Source organism: Pongo pygmaeus, chromosome Y (genome assembly GCF_028885625.2).
Source record: "Pongo pygmaeus isolate AG05252 chromosome Y, NHGRI_mPonPyg2-v2.0_pri, whole genome shotgun sequence".
Taxonomy (NCBI): domain Eukaryota; kingdom Metazoa; phylum Chordata; class Mammalia; order Primates; family Hominidae; genus Pongo; species Pongo pygmaeus.
The window spans coordinates 28777909-28796554 of NC_072397.2; the positions used below are offsets into that span (position 1 = coordinate 28777909).

At 33.0% G+C, this 18646-nt stretch overlaps 1 pseudogene; it reads right to left on the reverse strand.

Moving 5' to 3' along the window:
- Nucleotides 1-4982: 4982 nt before the first annotated feature.
- On the reverse strand, nt 4983-5535 carry LOC129025717 (testis-specific XK-related protein, Y-linked-like; annotated as a pseudogene).
- Nucleotides 5536-18646: the final 13111 nt, after the last annotated feature.

Genomic DNA, 18646 nt, shown 5'->3' on the forward strand with positions numbered 1-18646 from the left:
TGCCTCAGCCTCCCAAAGTGTTGGGATTACAGTCATGGAGCCATCATGTCCAGATGGTCTTGTAAGATTTCATTTGACACTGCTTCCATCATTATCATGAAAGCCATTCTGTCTTTCATGTAATAAGAAATAGTTAAGAAATATATGTTTCTGTTAGCAACTTTTAAGTGATATGACTTTATTGTTTTCCAAATTATTAAGAATTCATTTACTTAATTTCACCACAGTGTGGTAGTTGTTACAGATAATTCAGTTCCATCTTGGGCCAGTTTAATCTCACAGTCTCTAACTAAAGTATTTGAGTGTAAAAATTAACTCTCTATATAGACAACATAATGTGCAGCTGATATATTATTATTACATTAGTGGTGTTTTGTATAATTAAATGTAAGTGTGATATTTCAAGACATTATCATATTCATCTTGTAGAGTCATACCTTCCTAAGTAGACAGAATTACACTGGGCAGTTGTAGGCATATCAATATAGATTTCAAAAGACACTCCTAGGATTTCACTGGGAAATGAAAAGTGAAATGTTATTATTGTTGTGGAAATATGGCCCTAACCAGTAAGGAGAAGGCTTGTGACCTCTATGATAAAAGGAATGATAAATATAGAATTACTTGAGATTTTTCCACGTTTGTTTCCCGTATTGAGTTTTGAATAATAAAAAATGTAAATAATAACTGTAATAATACATTTAAGTAATAAAAACATTTAAATAAATTTTAAATTTTAAACATTTATATTTATTAATATGAATTAAATGGTCAGCGTACATTTCTTTATTCATATAACTTCAACATGCTCTCAAGTACAGAGAAGAATATGTCTAGTTCACACTTCTAAAAGTCTTATAGCTAGGATGGATAGAAATGGAAGGAATGAGTGAAAAAATAGCATAAGCTTATCTGCAAGTCAACTAAAATATTGTTTCATAAATACTATATAGACTTAGTATTCAACAATTTAATATTGAAATTACAAAGTTGTATTGTTTATTATAATATTAAACACTTAGAGAGAAATTATTATATCTCAGAATTCTAGCTTAAAATGGTAGATATAATAGTAAATAACACTGTAATGGCTTCTAAAATGGTGGATATAATAGTAAATAACACTGAAATGGCTCCTCATTTCGTAAAGTAACAGTTAATAGTAAAGCAGAAAGGAACAAGAACAGAAAGGAAAAGAAAAGAGATGTGTTTTATTCGTTGAAAAGTAGAATAATTCTAGACCCTCAATGAAAAATAAATTGAACAGGGTAACACAGAAGAAAGAAGTAAATTAAGATGTAGATACTATCATTTAGGGAACAATAAATGATGACCTCACCTTTAATGCATAAACAGCAATCAGAAAAAAGAATTTGTAGGTGGTAGATAAGAAATAAGTTGTTAAAGATAAAATATGAAAGACATGAGGGAAAATAATCGTATTTGGAATATCCCCAGTTTTTATGTTATATAGGTGATGTACTTTTGGACAAAAAATGATGGGAGAGAGTCATGTAGAAAGTGTAAAGAAGTTCAGGGGAAGTTTTCAATTTAGCTGTCTTAATCTTGGGGCACTCATAAGAAAAAAAAGAAAAGCACAATGTATAGAAATTCAGAGATCATATCACTGGTTGAATTCCTTAGAACTACAGGTTTAAAACTTAAGAGGCTTTTGTCTCAAAACATCAATAAAAAGCCAGGTGTGGTGGTGTGCATCTGTAGTCTCAGCTAATGAGGAGATCAATGCAGGAAAGTTGCTTGAGCCCAGCAATTTGAGGTTGTAGTCAGTCAAGGTCTCACTATTGCACTCCAGACTGGGTAACAGAACACTTTCTTAATAAAAGAAAAGGAAAGAAAAGAAAAAGGGAAGGGAAAAGGGGAAGGAGAAAGGGAAGGAGAAACATATTCTGTGTAGTTACATTAATGATCTAATGAACAGATGTCTATTAGATAAAATGAAGCAAAACACACTGACAATTAAATTGAAAAATCAGATGAAAGTTGAGTCATGTAATCCAAAGCAAAATAGTATTTCAAGAATGATGGTGTGAATCAGTTTTAAAGATACACATCACTGTTTGAGTAATATGCAACAGAGAAGTGATATATGGGATTTAGTGACAAGTATAAAATATGATTCTAAAAACAGGGTAAATGCCTTAAGAAAGGAGAGTTAAGAAAAATAAAATTAAACCTTGTCAGGGCCAACTCTTTACATGAGTCTTCCTATCACAGAAAATAAATAAGTGAGTTGACAGTGGCATATGTAGGACTAAGAGAAGCAGCATGTAGATCTAGTAAAGAAAATGATCAAACCAGGTGTGGCATCACACACTTGTAATTGCAGCACTTTGGGAGGCTGAGGGGGCACATCATTTGAGGTCAGTTTGAGACCAGCCTTGGCAACACGGTGAAACCCCATCATAATTAAAAATTCTAAAACTAGCCAAATGTGGTAGTGCATGCCTGTAATATCAGATACTCAGGAGGCTGAGGCAGAAGAATCACCTGAATCCGAGAGGCTAAGGTTGCATTGAGCCAAGATTGTGCCAGAGACTCTCTCTGAAAAAAATTAAACTAAAATAAAATAAAAAGAAAGGATCCTGCAGGTAGAGTGAAGCAGTAATGGTACAGAGAAAAAAAAATAATAAGCAAATCGGTGTTTTAAGAAGCTGAGAAATCCAAAGCAAAGGCAACAGAGTCATAACAAGCAGCAGTAAAATATATACACAAATCTACACAAGTTTTATTTTTGGTGGTGATTTCTCAGGAGAAAGAAACTCAAAAGAAAGTGTGAATAAGAAAGTTGTCACCATTGCTTTTGTAGAAAGAAAAAAAGGAGAAAGACCAACCACAACAAAATAATGTAAATCATACAACGTTAAGCTTTAGTGTTCTTTATCCCTTCCCATGGTGATTGTTTCCTCAAGAAATAATAGAAGCCAAATATTCAAAATAGAAGAAAACTTTAGCATATATTACTGTCTATGTATATTAAGCCAAGTTTATTTTAACTGTAATTCATTCTATTAAAATTTGTATTTTAAATTAACAAATATAAATATTTATGGGACACAAAGTGCTTTTATAATGCATGTATATATTGCAAAATAATCATATTGTGTTAGTTACCATATCCATTACCTCACATATATACCATTTCTTTCTTTGTGGTAAGAATATATAAACTCTACGTTTTAAACAATCTGTATTTTTGAGATAGAGTTTTGCTTCTGTTGCCCAGACTTGAGTGCACTGGTGCAAACTCAGCTCATTTCAACTGCCACCTCCCAAGTTCAAGTTATTGTCTTGCTTCAGCCACTCGAGTAGCTGGGGTGAGATAAGCATGCCACCAAAGCTGGCTAATTCTTTTATTTTCAGTAGAGACAATGTTTCATCGTGTTGGCCAGGCTGGTCTTGAAATCCTGACCTCTACTGATCCTCCCTCCATGGCCACCCAAAGTGCTGGGATTTCAGACATGAGCCATCAAGCCTGTCTTTTTTTTATTAAACAATTTTGAAGTTGATATTTATTAACTTTGATCACCATTTGGTGCAAAGGATCACCAGAAATTCTTCCTGTCTCAATGAAATTTTTTACCCTTTGATGAACACCTCTCATTTCTCAATCCACTCTCATCACCACCCCACACTCCAATCTCCGACTATTTTTTGTGTGTTTGTAGAAAAATTCAGGGCCTTGCTGCATTGCCTAGACTGGAGTACAGTGACACAACTATGGCTCACAGTGTCCTCAAACTTCTGACCTGAAGTGATCCAACCACCTCATCCTTCCATAGTGCTGGAGTGACAGGCATGAGCCACCACATCTGACATATTCACAGTTTGAATGAGTTCAACTTTTTTAGATTTTACATATAATTGTGATCATTCTATACTTGTCTTTCTGTGCCTCTCTTATTACACTGAGCGTAATATCTTCCAACTCGATTCATTTGGTAACAAATAAATAAAAGATCAGCCTCCTTTTTTTAAGGCTCTATAGTATATCTCATTGTGTATATGTGCCACACTTTATCTGTTGATGTGTTGATGAGCACTTGGATTGTTATCATATCTTCGCTGCTATGAATAACGCTGAGATGAAAATAGAAGTGCAAATATCTCATTGACATGTTAATTTTATATCCTTTGAGTACATATTTGGAAGTAGAGTAGCTGGATTATGTGGTAATTCTTATTTTTAATTTAATTGTGTTTTTGAAAACTCAATTCTATAACCCCAAAAGCACAGACTACAAAAGCACAACGAAAAACAATTGGATCACATTACGTCAAACTAAAACATTTCTGCACTGCAGAGGGAAAAGGGTGAAAAGAAAAAGTTCACAGATAATGTATATGCTATATTACAAAAACTTACTAAATTTAAGGTATAGGTTCCAAAAATATACTAGGTGAAAAATGTATTATGGTTATTTTTTCTGCCTAGTTTTTGGAGTCAGATCAATTTTGATTTTGTTTTGTTTAAAAAGTTGTAGAATTATATTTAAGAAAATAAAAATTATTAATGCATAGTCACATTAGAAAAATCAATTTCATTAGAAACTACTTCCAAGATTTTGTTGTTTATAATATTTTATGAGTATCTTTATAAAGTAACACTCACCGTCTTTACTCTTTGTTCTGTGAAAGTATATATGGATATTGCATACTCATTTATTGAAAATATCCAACCCTTCTCCATGAGTGATAGTAATTCCTCAGCTGCTTACTTTTATTCTTTTAACTGAATTTTCTCCAGATGCTTACACAATATCACTGTGCTTCTGGATAATTTTCAACATCTCCTGGCAATACTTTGCCTGACCATCTTGGTTGCAAATACTGACAGAAGAGGGGCATAAAGCTAATGGCTAATATGCAGATTATGATGAGCTACACAGCAATTATTGAGTCACAAGACTTCAGTAAAATGTTCCCTACAAAGAACATAAATATCAATATTATTATTACATTTTCTAAAAACTGAAAGCTGTAGTGTAGATTGTATGGCCCACCTCTGTCCCTTATCAATTAATTCCTCATTTGACAGCTGCAGTTTCACTGCTGGCCAGCAGGAGAATTGATGGCAGCATATAACTAGTATGATTAAGATAAGCATCCATAGTTACCCACCAAACTGGAATTATTTTCTGTGTTGGGAGGAAGATGAGCTCCACTTTTCCAAAACTCCAGCCATGGTGTCAACAATAATACAAAATATAAGATTAATAGAACGTGTAAGCTCCCCTGTTTCAGAGATGCAGGGAAAAATGCCAGAGTCACTACATGTGAGATAATCACCAAGGAACGCCATATCATGACATAGATGAATTTTACCACCTGTAGCTTAATGGCAGCAAAGTCGTTGCCAGTGTGGATGGCCAGTATATTGCAGTGAATGGCACCTATACAACTGAGAAGAGGGAATATGTCATCAGCAATCATCATCAATGCTATTAAAGATAAACACAAAAATGTTAGAGAATAATTTTCATTAGCAATGGCCACTTTCTCTTTTAAACTTGCCATGTTAAGATATATTTCTCCCAACCCACCTCCTTCAGAAAATAATTTACTTACAAGAAAGAAAAAAAAAAGAATTGTTATCTTTCCATTATCAGGGATTTAGTAAATATATGCATGCAAAACATATATTACACCTGGGAAAAACAAATAATAAGTGAATACACACATACCCAAATTTATAAATGTATATCCACATTCCCTCAAAATAAAATAACTGGAACACATGAAATTGGATAGAGACATTCATGTCTGATGCTATAAGGTGTGACATCACCTAGAAAGAAGTCTCAATTAAGAACAAATAAAATTACCTGAATTAGATCTTGAAAAAGTGGTTTCTTTTTTATAGAAACTTAGAGTGTAAAGTAGGAAATTACAGTGTAAAATGGGAGGCAAATGCAATATAAACTGTGTTTTAGACTATGGTGATAACAGGAAATCAGAAATAAGCTGTGGAGTTCAAGTAAATTCTGGAAGTGGAGCTGCCAGATTTTGCTGAGTGATGGAATACGAGGTACTAGAGAAGCAGAAAAATTAAAAGTTTTAGAAATTAAGTGATATGTGTGGGCATGTTTTTGTTTATGTGTATTTAGGTAATTTTATCAGAAAGTTTTTAAGAAGAAAATTAATTTAATTTTGACATTTTTATCCCAATAATTAGACTAATATGCACAAGGAAGAAAACCAAAATTATATACTAGTTGTATAATCAGTTCAAACAATCTTCTACTACATTCAGTTGAAAGAGTAAAAATTCATTTCACATATACAGGAGGGTTAAAATAATACAGTCTTTATACACAATGAAATGAAAACAGAAAGCAAAAAGAGGACAAATAGACTTTACTCATCTAAAGTAATTATTCGTTTTCTAACACCATTTAGAAAATTACTATCGAGTCCATTTATTCCTTCAGGAATACCCAAAGAGAAACTCTAAAGCAATAACATTCTTAACTGCATTTATGAGAAATAAGACTGAATAAAAGGAAATGACCTAAAAGTTAAATTTTAGAAAGTAAATTTTAGCTGGGTGCAGTGACTCATACCTGTAACCCTAGCACTTTAGAAGGCTGAGGTGATTAGATCACTTGAGCCCAACAAAAACAACAACAAAACACCAAAAATGTTAGCCAGGCATGGTGGCACATTCCTGTAGTCTTAACTATTCAGGAGGCAGAGGTGGGAGGCTTGCTTGGTCAAAGGAAGTAGGCATAGTACTTTTATTTGCCTGTCCCTTTACCCCAGCACTTTGGGAGGTTGAAACTCAGGGGTAATCATGTAGACCAACCCCGGCAACAGATTAGAAATTATGACCTCAGCAGAATGGAGCTGAGTTACAGTCAATATTCCTGTTGATTGACTACAGTAACCTCAGACAGGAATAAAGTTCAGAGGGCAGGCCATGGAAGATACAGGCCTTGAGTGCACCCAGTGCTCAACTATGTGATGCAGGTGCAACCTGGCACTGAGTCAACTTTGTCGGTCAAATTACTCCTGCCATGAAAGTCTGCTCGTTAATGTTTCCCCTCATGCTACCAGGGCTGAAGCTATAGTAGGCTTAAAGACCTTAATTTCCTTCTTTTCATTGCCCTGAATCTCTGGACAGTCTTACTGTGGAAGAAAGCTTCCAAACAAAGACAAACTACAAACACCGAATTAGGCACATACATCACTGCACAGAAATTGAGGCATAGTCACAAGCATTAGGATCAATGAAAGAAACATGATGGCATCAAGTGGTTAAAATAAAGCGGTGGTGGTGACTGCCCCAAAAGAGATGGGCGTGGACACATGGCCTGACAAGGAATTCAAAATACTTGTTTTAAGACAATGCATTGAACTTCAGCAAAACACAAAGAATTCTGAAATTTATCAGAGAATTTACATAAGAGATTTTACACAGAGAATTTACACAGAGAACTTACACAAGAGATTAAAAAATGGGAGGAAAAAACAAACAGAAATCTTGAAGAATAAAACACAACAAAATAAAAAATGCAATTGACTTTAGTGACAATAGAAGTGGTCAAGCAGCAAAACTCACAGACAAGTCAATTCAAAATGTAGAGTCAGAGGAGAAAACATAAATAAGATTCATGAGACTAATGGGATAACATCCAAAGAGCAAATGTATCAGACACTGGCATTTAAGAGTGTGGTAGAGCTGGGTGTGATGGCTCATGACTGTATCCTCAGCAATTTTGTGGGCCAAGGCAGGTGGATCATATGTTGTCAGGAGCTTGAGAGTAGCCTGGACAATATGGTGAAACAGTTTATCTATTATAATACAAAAATAAGCTGGGTGTATTGTTGGACATCTGTAATCCCAGCTACTCAGAAAGCTGAGTCAGGAGAATCACTGGAACTCAGGAGAATCACTGGAACCCAGGAAGTGAGTGTTGCAGTGAGCCACAATCACACCATTGCACTCCAACCTGAGAGAAAAGAGCAAACCTCCATCTCAAAAAAAAAAACACCATATTTCTTCAGGCAAAAATAGAAACACAACACACCAAAACCTAAGAGATTCAACCAAAACAGTTTTAAGAGGGAAGTTATGGCAATAAATGCCTTCAACTACAAGAAGACATCAAATATACAACTTGATGTTTCAATGAAGGAGTTAGAAAAACAAAAATCTAAACTCAAAAGTAAAAAAAGAAAAGAAAACAAAACAAAACAAAAAAAACAAAAGAAAACAAAGCCCCTTATAAAGGAAATCAGAGCCATAAAAGAGTTACCATAATTGATACCCAGAAGCAAATTAATGGTAAGAAATCAAATCAGCAATAAAAGGTCACCTATTAAAGAAAAGCCCTGGACCTGATGTATTCACTGCTGCATTCTACCTGCCACAAAAAAGAAACTACTGCCACTTTTTTTTAACCTAGTCAAAACATAAAACAAAAAGGAAGATATGGGAACTGTTCCAACTCATTCCATTGGGATGGCATTATGCTGATTACAAAACCAGACAAAGATACAAGAAAAAAGAGAAAACTATGCGCTAATATATCTGATAAACATAATGTAAAAATCCTCAATAAAATACTGGGGAAATGACTTATAATGACCATTTAGAAAATCATTCACCATGATCAAGTGAGATTACAGGGATGCAGGAATGTTTTAATATATTGGAATCATTAAATGTCATACATCATATCATCAAAATAAAGAACAATATCTGTGCAGTCATTTCAATAAGTTAAAAAAGTTTTGACAAAATTCAACATTTTCACAATAAAATCTCTTAACAAATTATGCATGGAACAACTGTAACTCAACACAACAAAAGACATAGACCCAAATAACCAGATAATGCCATATATACAAACCTTTAGCTAATATTACACTCAAAGGGAATTAAAAGATGAAAGCTTTTCTGAGAAGATCTGAAGGAAGACCAGGATGTTCATTTTCACTACTTCTATTAATGTAATAATAAAAGACCTTAGCCAGAACTATTAGACAAGAGAAAGTAAGAAAAGCTACCCAAATTAGAAAGAAAATAGTAAAATTGTGCATATATGCTAATGACATACTATCGAAATCCTTAAACACACAAGTAAAAAGTAGTTAGAACTAATACAGAAGGTAAGTAAAGTTTCAGTTTACAAACTCAACATATAAAATTACATAGCATTTCCATACACTAACAGCAAAATATCAAAAAAACCCCAAAAATTTAAGAACACAATGTTATTCATAATAGGTATGGGGGATAAAAGGGAGTAAATTTAACCAAGGAGATAAAAAAAATCTGCGTTTGAAATCTATGAAACACTAATAAAATGTTAAAATGGCATACATAAATGGAAAGATATTTATGTTCATTGATTGGAAAAAGTAATATGGTTAAAATGTTTATATGATCCAAAGAAGTGCACAAGTTGAATGCAGTCTCTATCAAAACACCAATGGCATTTTTCACAGAAATTGAAAAAAAATGCTAAATAAATATGAAACCACAAAAATCGTGAATAGCCAGAGCTATCCTGAAGACGTCAATGGGGTTGGGGATTGAATCCATAGAATTGGGGATGTCACAATGTTATAAACCAATACAATAGAACACACCGAGCAAAAATAAATCTACGCCTGTATAGCCAACTGATATTCTGCAGAGGTGCCAAGAAAACAAAATGAGGAAATGTCAGTCTCTTCAATAAGTGGTGCTGGGAAAACAGGACAGCTATATGCAGAAGAACATAATTAGAACCCTATCTCTCACCAAATACAAAAATTAACCCAAATGGATTAAAAAGATTAGTGCAGTGGAGTGCCCCTATAATTTTAGCTACTCAGGGGTTCCAGCAGGGAGGATTACCTGAGCCTAACTGTTCAAACCTATAGCATGAAACACTTAACGCCACTGCACTCTACACTAGGTAATATAGTGAGACCTGACCTATAAGAATATATATTTAAAAACGTTTAAAATTAAAGATGTAATGACAACACCAATCTGTGAAACTAGTAGAATAAATCACAAAACACATTTAATGGCCTTGGTCTGGGCAAGAATATTTTTTGGATAAGACTTCAACAACGCAGGCAAAAAAAATGCACAAACAGAAAAGTGAGGTTACATCATACTAGAAAAATTCTTTACAAAAATAAAATAAAATAAAATAAAATAAAATAAAATAAATCACCAGACTAATATAATGAGAGCAAATATTTTCCAACTGTCCATCAGAAAAGGGGTTAATCAAAATGTACAAGGAAATAAAAACAGATTTAAAAGAACAAGAAAATAATAACCCAATTAAAAATATGTATCTTCTGTTTACCAAAGAATGCATATACACAGCTAACAGGTGTAGTGTGTGTGTGTGTCTTTTGCGGTGTGTATATATATATATACACACACACACTATATATAAATATGTCAACATTTCTCATCATCACAGAATTGCAACCTCTACCTTCCAGGTTCAAGTGATTCTACTGCCTCAACCTCCTAAGTAGCTGGGATTACAGGGGCATGCCACCACACCCAGCTACTTTTGTATTTGTAGTAGGGGTGGTTTCACCATGTCATCAAAGCAGGCCTTGAACTGCCACCCTCAGATGATCTGTATGCCTTGGCCTTTAAAAGTGCTGGGATTAGAGGTGTGAGCCACCATGCTCAGCCTATTGCAAAAAATTTAAGAAATGTATAAAATTTCTTAAATTAACATTGTAACAAAGAAAAATTTTGCCAGGCATGATGGCACATGCCTGTAATCCCAACACTTTGGGAAGCCAAGGTGTGTGGATCACTTGGTCGGGAGCTTGAGACCAGACAGGCCAATATAGTGAAACCCCATCTCTACTAAAAACACAAAAATTAGCTGGGCTTGGTGGTGTGAGCCTGTAGTCCAAGCTATTTGGGAGGCTCAGGCAGGAGAATCCCTTGAACCTGGGAGTTGGAAGTTGCAGGGAGGTAAGATCACACCACTGCCCTCCAGCCTGGGTGACAGACACTGTCTCTAAACAACAACTACAGCAACAAAACTAGGTGTGTTTTTACTACATGGAGATTTATTGGTTCTAATATTTTCAAGTGTCTTATTTATTTGTTGAGATTTCTGGCTAATGTATTGTTCATTTTTTTGTTGTTTCTGCCTAAGTCCTTCTCTTTCAGGAGATTCAGTCAATTAAACTTAAATTTTCTCCAGATTATGGCCCAAAATCACTTCATGCATTATCGCTGGTATTAATGCTTTGGCTTTGCAGGAGGGTTTATTACCCTGCTGGTGTCACTAACGGCCTAGCTATTACTATTTTTTATTTGAATAGAAGATTAAATCATGAGATTGCACATTTTTGCAGTGTTTATAAACTTCTGCATTTACCTTTTAAAGAAAGGTAATACTTACCCCAATGACTCCTTATTCTATAAAATGTATATATTTTTTATACATTTTACTATCTTGGAAGTCTAAATGCAGATCTGAATGAAATTAGTTCTTACAAAATTTATAGTACTCGTGAAAGTCAGTATAGTAGCAGACAGAAGTCATATGGAAATGAATTGTTTAGCTCCATTTTTGTATTCTAAGTCACAGCTCTGAATTTAAGGATGAGTAGAAAATCTACTACTAACATGTTAAAACATATGAGTTGACAAATAAAACTTGTGAGATTATTTTCGAGTCATACTCTCTTCTCTCTCACTCTACCCTCATTCCTTCCTTTAAGGTTATATTCATATCACTCATTACTATTTAGAATGCCCGTTAAGTTGAATGAGAATAATATTAAAAGGAGCAGAAAAAACCACTAACTAAATCCCATTTTCATTTTTTAAAAACTCTCAATATATTATGACTGATAAAAATTGAATAGGAAAATTTTCAAAATTGTGAAAACTAAACAAAACTAAACAGGGATGCATTTCACTTAGAGGAACAATGATTACCCAATCCTTAATCTTGTTAGTGAACAATTTGTATTCTATTTACTTGTTGGAAACAGAATGAGAGAGATTTGTATCACTTACCTCACTGTAGATCCTAAAGGAAGAACGTGCCAAAAAAAGTAACGCGGCTTTATTTCTTCTAAAGTCTTTTTTGAAAAACATTAGGGTAATTTGATCCAAAAGTACTTACACAGTAATAAAGTTCATGGCAAATGATATCAGAATCTGTCAATAGCTTTTCACTTAATTTCAGATATATACAATGCATAGGTGCCTCACCACAGCACCGAACAGTTGAGCAGAGAATGCTGAAAGTAAAGCTCATATGGTGTGTGTGCCCAAGGACCATTTTTTCTTCGAAAGATGAAACTCCTCTTGTAATTTCTTTATCAGTCTCTTCAAACACGGTGTCCATTCTTAGCATGCTGCTAATTCAAACTCTTCTTTTCAGTGAATCCAGTATAGTTCCGTATCAAATCCGAATAGAAGAAAACAAGATTCAGTATAATTCACTATTCATGGAAAATGTAAAAAGGTAAATATGGATCACTAATCACAATAAAAAATATATATCTGGTTTCGGAAATATTGAATCACCATTTGACATAACGCAGTCAATTAAAGCATTTGACATAATTTAGTCAATATGTCAAATAACTTGACATATTATTTCTTCAGCAAACATTGTTTCAAGGAAATAGACAATAAAACTACTATGAGGACTTAACTACCTCTTAACAACAAGATGATTGTCCTGTCTTCAAGTAGTAAGAAGAAAGGGATATATTTCTCATAAGTTTTCTTTTTGTGCTCTGCAGCCAGTGTCTGCCGCTGACATTGACTAAAACAAAACCGTACAAGGTCTAAGCCAAGTGCAACCGTGATGACACTAAGAAAACTAACAAGCAGATTTTTCTGATTTGGAAAGGACTACAAAACAGTGAGCCCTTTAAGTTCCACTTATTGTTAGATGTTGGTCATTTTGCATTTAAAATACTGTTTCTTGGCTTGATGCTATGAAATTATTAATCAAGTAAAGTTTCAATTTAAATAGAAAGGAAATCCAGACTTTGCATGGTTATAGAAGATGTAAATTCTATTTTGTTGGGGGAGGGTATGAAGAAGCTCATATTAGGTTCTTTCCGGACAAACTATCAGATAAATTAATGATACATTGTGAAGATCAATTAGTCATTATCGGTGGGAAGCAATATTCAACAAAAATGAATAGAAAGGAAGATAAAAGGCAACAGTACTTTTAAAAGTAAATTACTTGATTTACTTTTAAATCAAGTAAATATTGGAATGGAATTTAGACAGAAAACTTTTCTGACTAAAAATTCTATTAATATAATAAAAAGGCATGAAATGTGTAAGAATATAATGCAAATTAACAGAGACAGAACATAATATTTCCCCAGAAGATGTTGGTCATTTGTTAAAATATATCAATGGGAAAAATAGAAGTAGTAGTTTAAAAAAGTGGGAGGGAAGAATCAAGAAGTTATCTATTTTATTTTTATTTGATAAGATGTTCATTTCCTGAACTTTCTTTGCGTTGCTTTTATTCTCATAACTTACCATAAACATCCTTTCCTCCAATTTGTTAAGTTTTATACTGTAGAGTATTAAATTCCTCAACTGCTGTCGTTTATTATTCTGATCTAAATCACACCTTTAACTATATGCACGTATTTATTCAAAGACAAAAAGCTTTATCACATTTTAAAATACATCCTCCTGGACCCAACCCATCAATGTGATTGATCGTTTCCTCTTTCATGTAATTTCTTTTATTCTCTTCTTCACTGCCCTGATTTTCTTATCACACATATATAAAAACTCCATATTTTACGAACCACAACAGAAACTGTCTCTTTTGGTACTGACATTTTTCTCTGCTTTTAATTTCAACAGAGAATTTCTATTAGGTATTTTCTTTCCATCAGTTCATATTCTGTCTCACATTTTATCCCACAGCAATGAAATCACAGTCCTTTCTCAAAGACCATCAGTGACACCCTAATTGCTAAATTTAAAATGTTATATTGAATTTCAGGTGAACTTTTTTCTATTGATAATATGCCCTCACTTGAAAATTCCACTTACCTTACCAGTCAGGCGCTCATCCCCAACAGTCTACCAAATATACTATACTTAAAATAATCAATTTTTTGCCAAATATAATATATATATATATATTTAATTTCTTGTCTTTGTTGTTTGTTTGTTTACTGAGACAGGGTCTGTCTCTGTTGTCCAAGCTGGAGTGCAGTGGTGCAATCAAGAACTCACTGCAGCCTCAAACTCCCATGCGCAGATGGCATTTCCTCATCAGCCTCCTGGGTGATTGTGACTATAGGCCACCCAGACTAGCTAATTTTGGTAGAAATGGGGTCTCTCCCATGTGTTGCAGCCTGGACTTGAGTTTCTAGGATCAAGCCATCTGCCTGCCTCAAGCTCCCAAAGTGGTAGCATTGGAGGTGCAAGTCACCAGGCCTGGCCAAATATAAGTTACTTCTTATTCACCCTCTTCCTGGAACTATTCCTGATAAATTTGTTCTCAATCTCCCAGTTATCTCTTCCTGTATGATGGATTTCTGAATGGTACTATGAGTCCCAAATGGTTATCTCCAGCCATTCTCTTACCAAAGACCAAATCATATATGGCTGTATTGCACATACTCATGTTTAACAGGCAATTTGATCTCAAGGCTATACACTGAATTCTGATGCTCCTTCCAAACAACTTCCCCCAAGTGTATCCCATTTCATCTGATAGTAATTACATCCTGTTGCAAAGGCCTAAATCTATAAGGTCATTCTTGATGCTTTTCTTTTCATCTACTCATTTCCATTAATCCTCAAATTCTGCATGTTTTCCTTCTAAAACAGGTCCAGAATCTAACCACTTTTCCCTATTTTTCCTGCTGTCACCCAGATACAGGTTATCCACATTTCTCATCTGATTAACTCAGCCTCTTTACTGATCTCCTACCTTCCACTATTACAAGTATTACACTATCAGTACTATTACAACTAGGTAAATTATATCTCAGATACTATAAAATTAACCATTTTAAAGTACACATTCAGCGATTTGCAGGATATTCCCAATGTTATGATACCATCACTATTATTTAAACATAGAAAGTTGCCCTTACCTTAAAAAGTAACTCTACCTATGAACATTCAATACCAGCTCCCCTTTTTCCTAAGCTAAAACCATGGTCTTTATAATGTAACAAACAACCATATATTATTTTCCTCTTATTTGCATTTGCATATCTTCTTCTACCATCCTCTTTCTTGTTCAGAGCCTCAGTATACACTGTGACTTCAGCGGTTTTGTGCTCCTTGTTGTTTCAAGAAGTTTGCTCAAATCTCCTTTGAGCTTATGCTATTCACTTGCTTATAAATGAACCCAAAATCCTTATCCTTCTTACATAAAAATAAAATCACTAGATATTGTCACTACTTTCCCCTAAAGTGAAAATGTAAGTTCCATCAGTACATGGATTTTTGTCCTTGCTCAGGTGAACTGGCATAAACAATACTTGATGTATTCACAGTTAAATTGATCTTTTCTTATTTATTTATTTATTTATTATTTTTGGCATGTGAGTGGGGTGAGATTTAGTCTTTCTCTGTTGCTCAACCTGGAGTGGCAGGATCTCAGTTCACTGCAACCTCTGCCTCTCAGGTTCAAGCAATTGTCCTGAGTCAGCCTCCTGAGTAACTGGGACCTCATGCACCTGCCAGCCTATCTGGCAGTTTTTTTTTTTTTTTTTTGACATTTTTAGTACAGACTGAGTTTTGCCATGTTGGCTAGGCAGACCTCAAACTCCTGAATTTGAATGCAATATATTATATAGACAAAGGAATACTTAGGGAGTTTTTAAATTATAAAGCTGTTTTTGTTCATTAATAAGAGATTACTTTGAAAGTGTATTTTCATTTAGAAAAAAATTAACTCTTTTTTAAGTTTGTTTTTGATCAACTAGTTTAACATTTTATTAGCTACCAGGTATATATTTAAAATCATTTATGTCAGACAATATTAAATTAAAAATATATGTATTTCTTAAGTGTTCCCCTATACTTGGTGTTGGTAACTAAACTGAGTTTTATTGAATCATATGTTAAAAAATACTGAAACCTTAGTGTAAAAAGAAGCCAAATTTAATGGCACAAAATATTTATATTTAAAATGTATTCATGATAAATATTTTAATAAACCAAGCCTTGAAGTTGCTTAATGTTACTTTATTTAAATTCTAAGAGAGGTATGGCTTTAAAAATCATAATGTGAGAAGAGAAATTTTGAGTGCATTGTATTACTTCTAAATATCCACCTCTGTCCAACAAAATAAGTAGTAATGTTCAAATCTTACACAGAACAGAAACTCAGGGTGTGAAATCATATAAGTAAATTAACAAATGATAACAAAATTTAGTTCATTTCAAGAGAAAACTGAGGTTTAAGAATACAATTAACAACACATTCTGTACTGATCTTTAATTGGAAAATGTGAAGTTATATTTGTTTATGTTTTTATCTGTGTGAGTGTATTTTCTAACACATTGCAGAATTTTCTAGCTAAACTCACTACTTAAAAGGGTAGAGCTTTATTTGTCTGGTGGGATCTATGTAGAAAGAAGAGTTTCCTTTATAAAAACACATTTTTTTGTTAATTTATTTACAGTTGCATTGACATAGTTAATGTATATAATCAAAAAATTTTTGTAAACAAACAAATTTTTTAAAAAAACCAAACAGATATAATGTCATTAAAATATGGACATAAGGGATCTGTAGTTAAAAATCTGAATAGTCACTGGATTTGCTGTTAATATCAAAATTTAAAATATTCATTCAAAGATGGCTGTATTGATAAATGAGTTGTTGTTAATATTAATTTGTCACTTGATGAAAAGAAAAGTGGACAGAATCATTTTCATACTACAAGCATTATTTTTTCTTCTTATCTCAGGTTGTCAGCACTTTTTGAGTGGGAATATCTGCTCTCTGTTAGATCTCACCCACCAGAAAAACTTGTGGGACTCAAAAATACTGGTGCTACTTGTCACATGAATTCTGTGATCCAACAGCCACATATACTATATTATATATATTATATATACATTATATATAATATATTTTATAATATATAATTATATATTATATAATATATTATTATGTAAATCCATATATTTTATATAAATCTATATATAGTATTAATTATATATTATATATTATATAATATATTATATAATTATATATTATATAATTATATAATATATTATATAATTATATATTATATATTATATACTATATTATATATAGTATAAACTATATATTATATATATATAATTTATGTGTATATATAGTTTCCACCAGAAACAGTATTCTTGCAATTGAATGCATAGGTCAAAATATAGACAATGATTTTTTCAAAGATGAGAAGCAGAACGGTTAGGTAAATTCTAATTATTAATTTTTATTACTTTGAAGATTCTGATAGCAGCTACTGTTTTTCTCTCAGAAATTACTGTACTTTAAAAGAATTATGCAGGAAGATCTTCTTCATAATATGGCTAAAATCTCTGAGATACTATGACTGACATATTTATGTTATCTCTTTCATAAGCTGTGCTTTTTCTAAAATTCTCTCTATATTTTTCTCAAATGAGAGCTTTTTCTGCTAAAGAAACAAATTTCTTCTTCAAATTATGTCATGTGAACTTGTAAAAAATATTAGTTAAGGATTATCATCAAACTGCCTATGAAAGGTATTCATTTGAATATAAAGCGGTAAAAGAGTTAGATCATAGTGGTAGGTCACCTATTTAGGATACATCTCCAAATAAGAGAATATGGGATACCTAAATTTTGGTAATGTTTATACTCAAGATCTTTATTATTGTTATATATTTTTTTTACTTTTCTGTACAGATATTGATAGAAACTAAATTTAAAAAATGGAATATTATAACTGTAGTAAATGGTTCTACAATTTATTCTCTTTTTCCTTTCAGTGGGCAGAAATAGTTTGTCTTTTGGCTACTAGTTTCTCAGCACTTATCATATATAGGATTACAAAACACACACTTTCTTTCTCTTTGCTAGATCCAGTAAATTATATTATCCAAGCATCGTAGTCGTGGTAGCTTTACTTTTAGTAGAGTCTTCATATGGGATGTTCACTAATACTTCCTTAACAGCCACTATGGGAAGAAAAATTGTAATGTAAGTTCCAGTACTATAGCCCTTATGACTCCTAGGGTGTTGAATTTAACACATATAGTGATGGTTAATCATACCAGCAAGAAGCAAATGAAACAGACAGAAAATAAAATTGCAAATTAGATATCTCACCTTTGTACTTGGTTGCTTTTGCTTTATGTTGTCTTGGCAACATTCTGTGGAACATATATCTGCCTTGTTTCTTTTTCTATGCAATCAGCTTCTCCAAGGCAGGACATAGGTATTGTTTCTTTCTTTGTCACAAACCTAAGACACAATTAAAAGCTTACAGAAATTTCTTAGATACTTGTAAACAAACAGTATTTTGATTTATGGCTACAAACATCTTTTGAGTTTTGGAGCTTCTGTCTATGCTCCCCTTCCTTCCACAACTATGGTTAATAGGCATATTTATTGAGTGTTAATAATTCTGATTTAATCATGTAAATAATCTT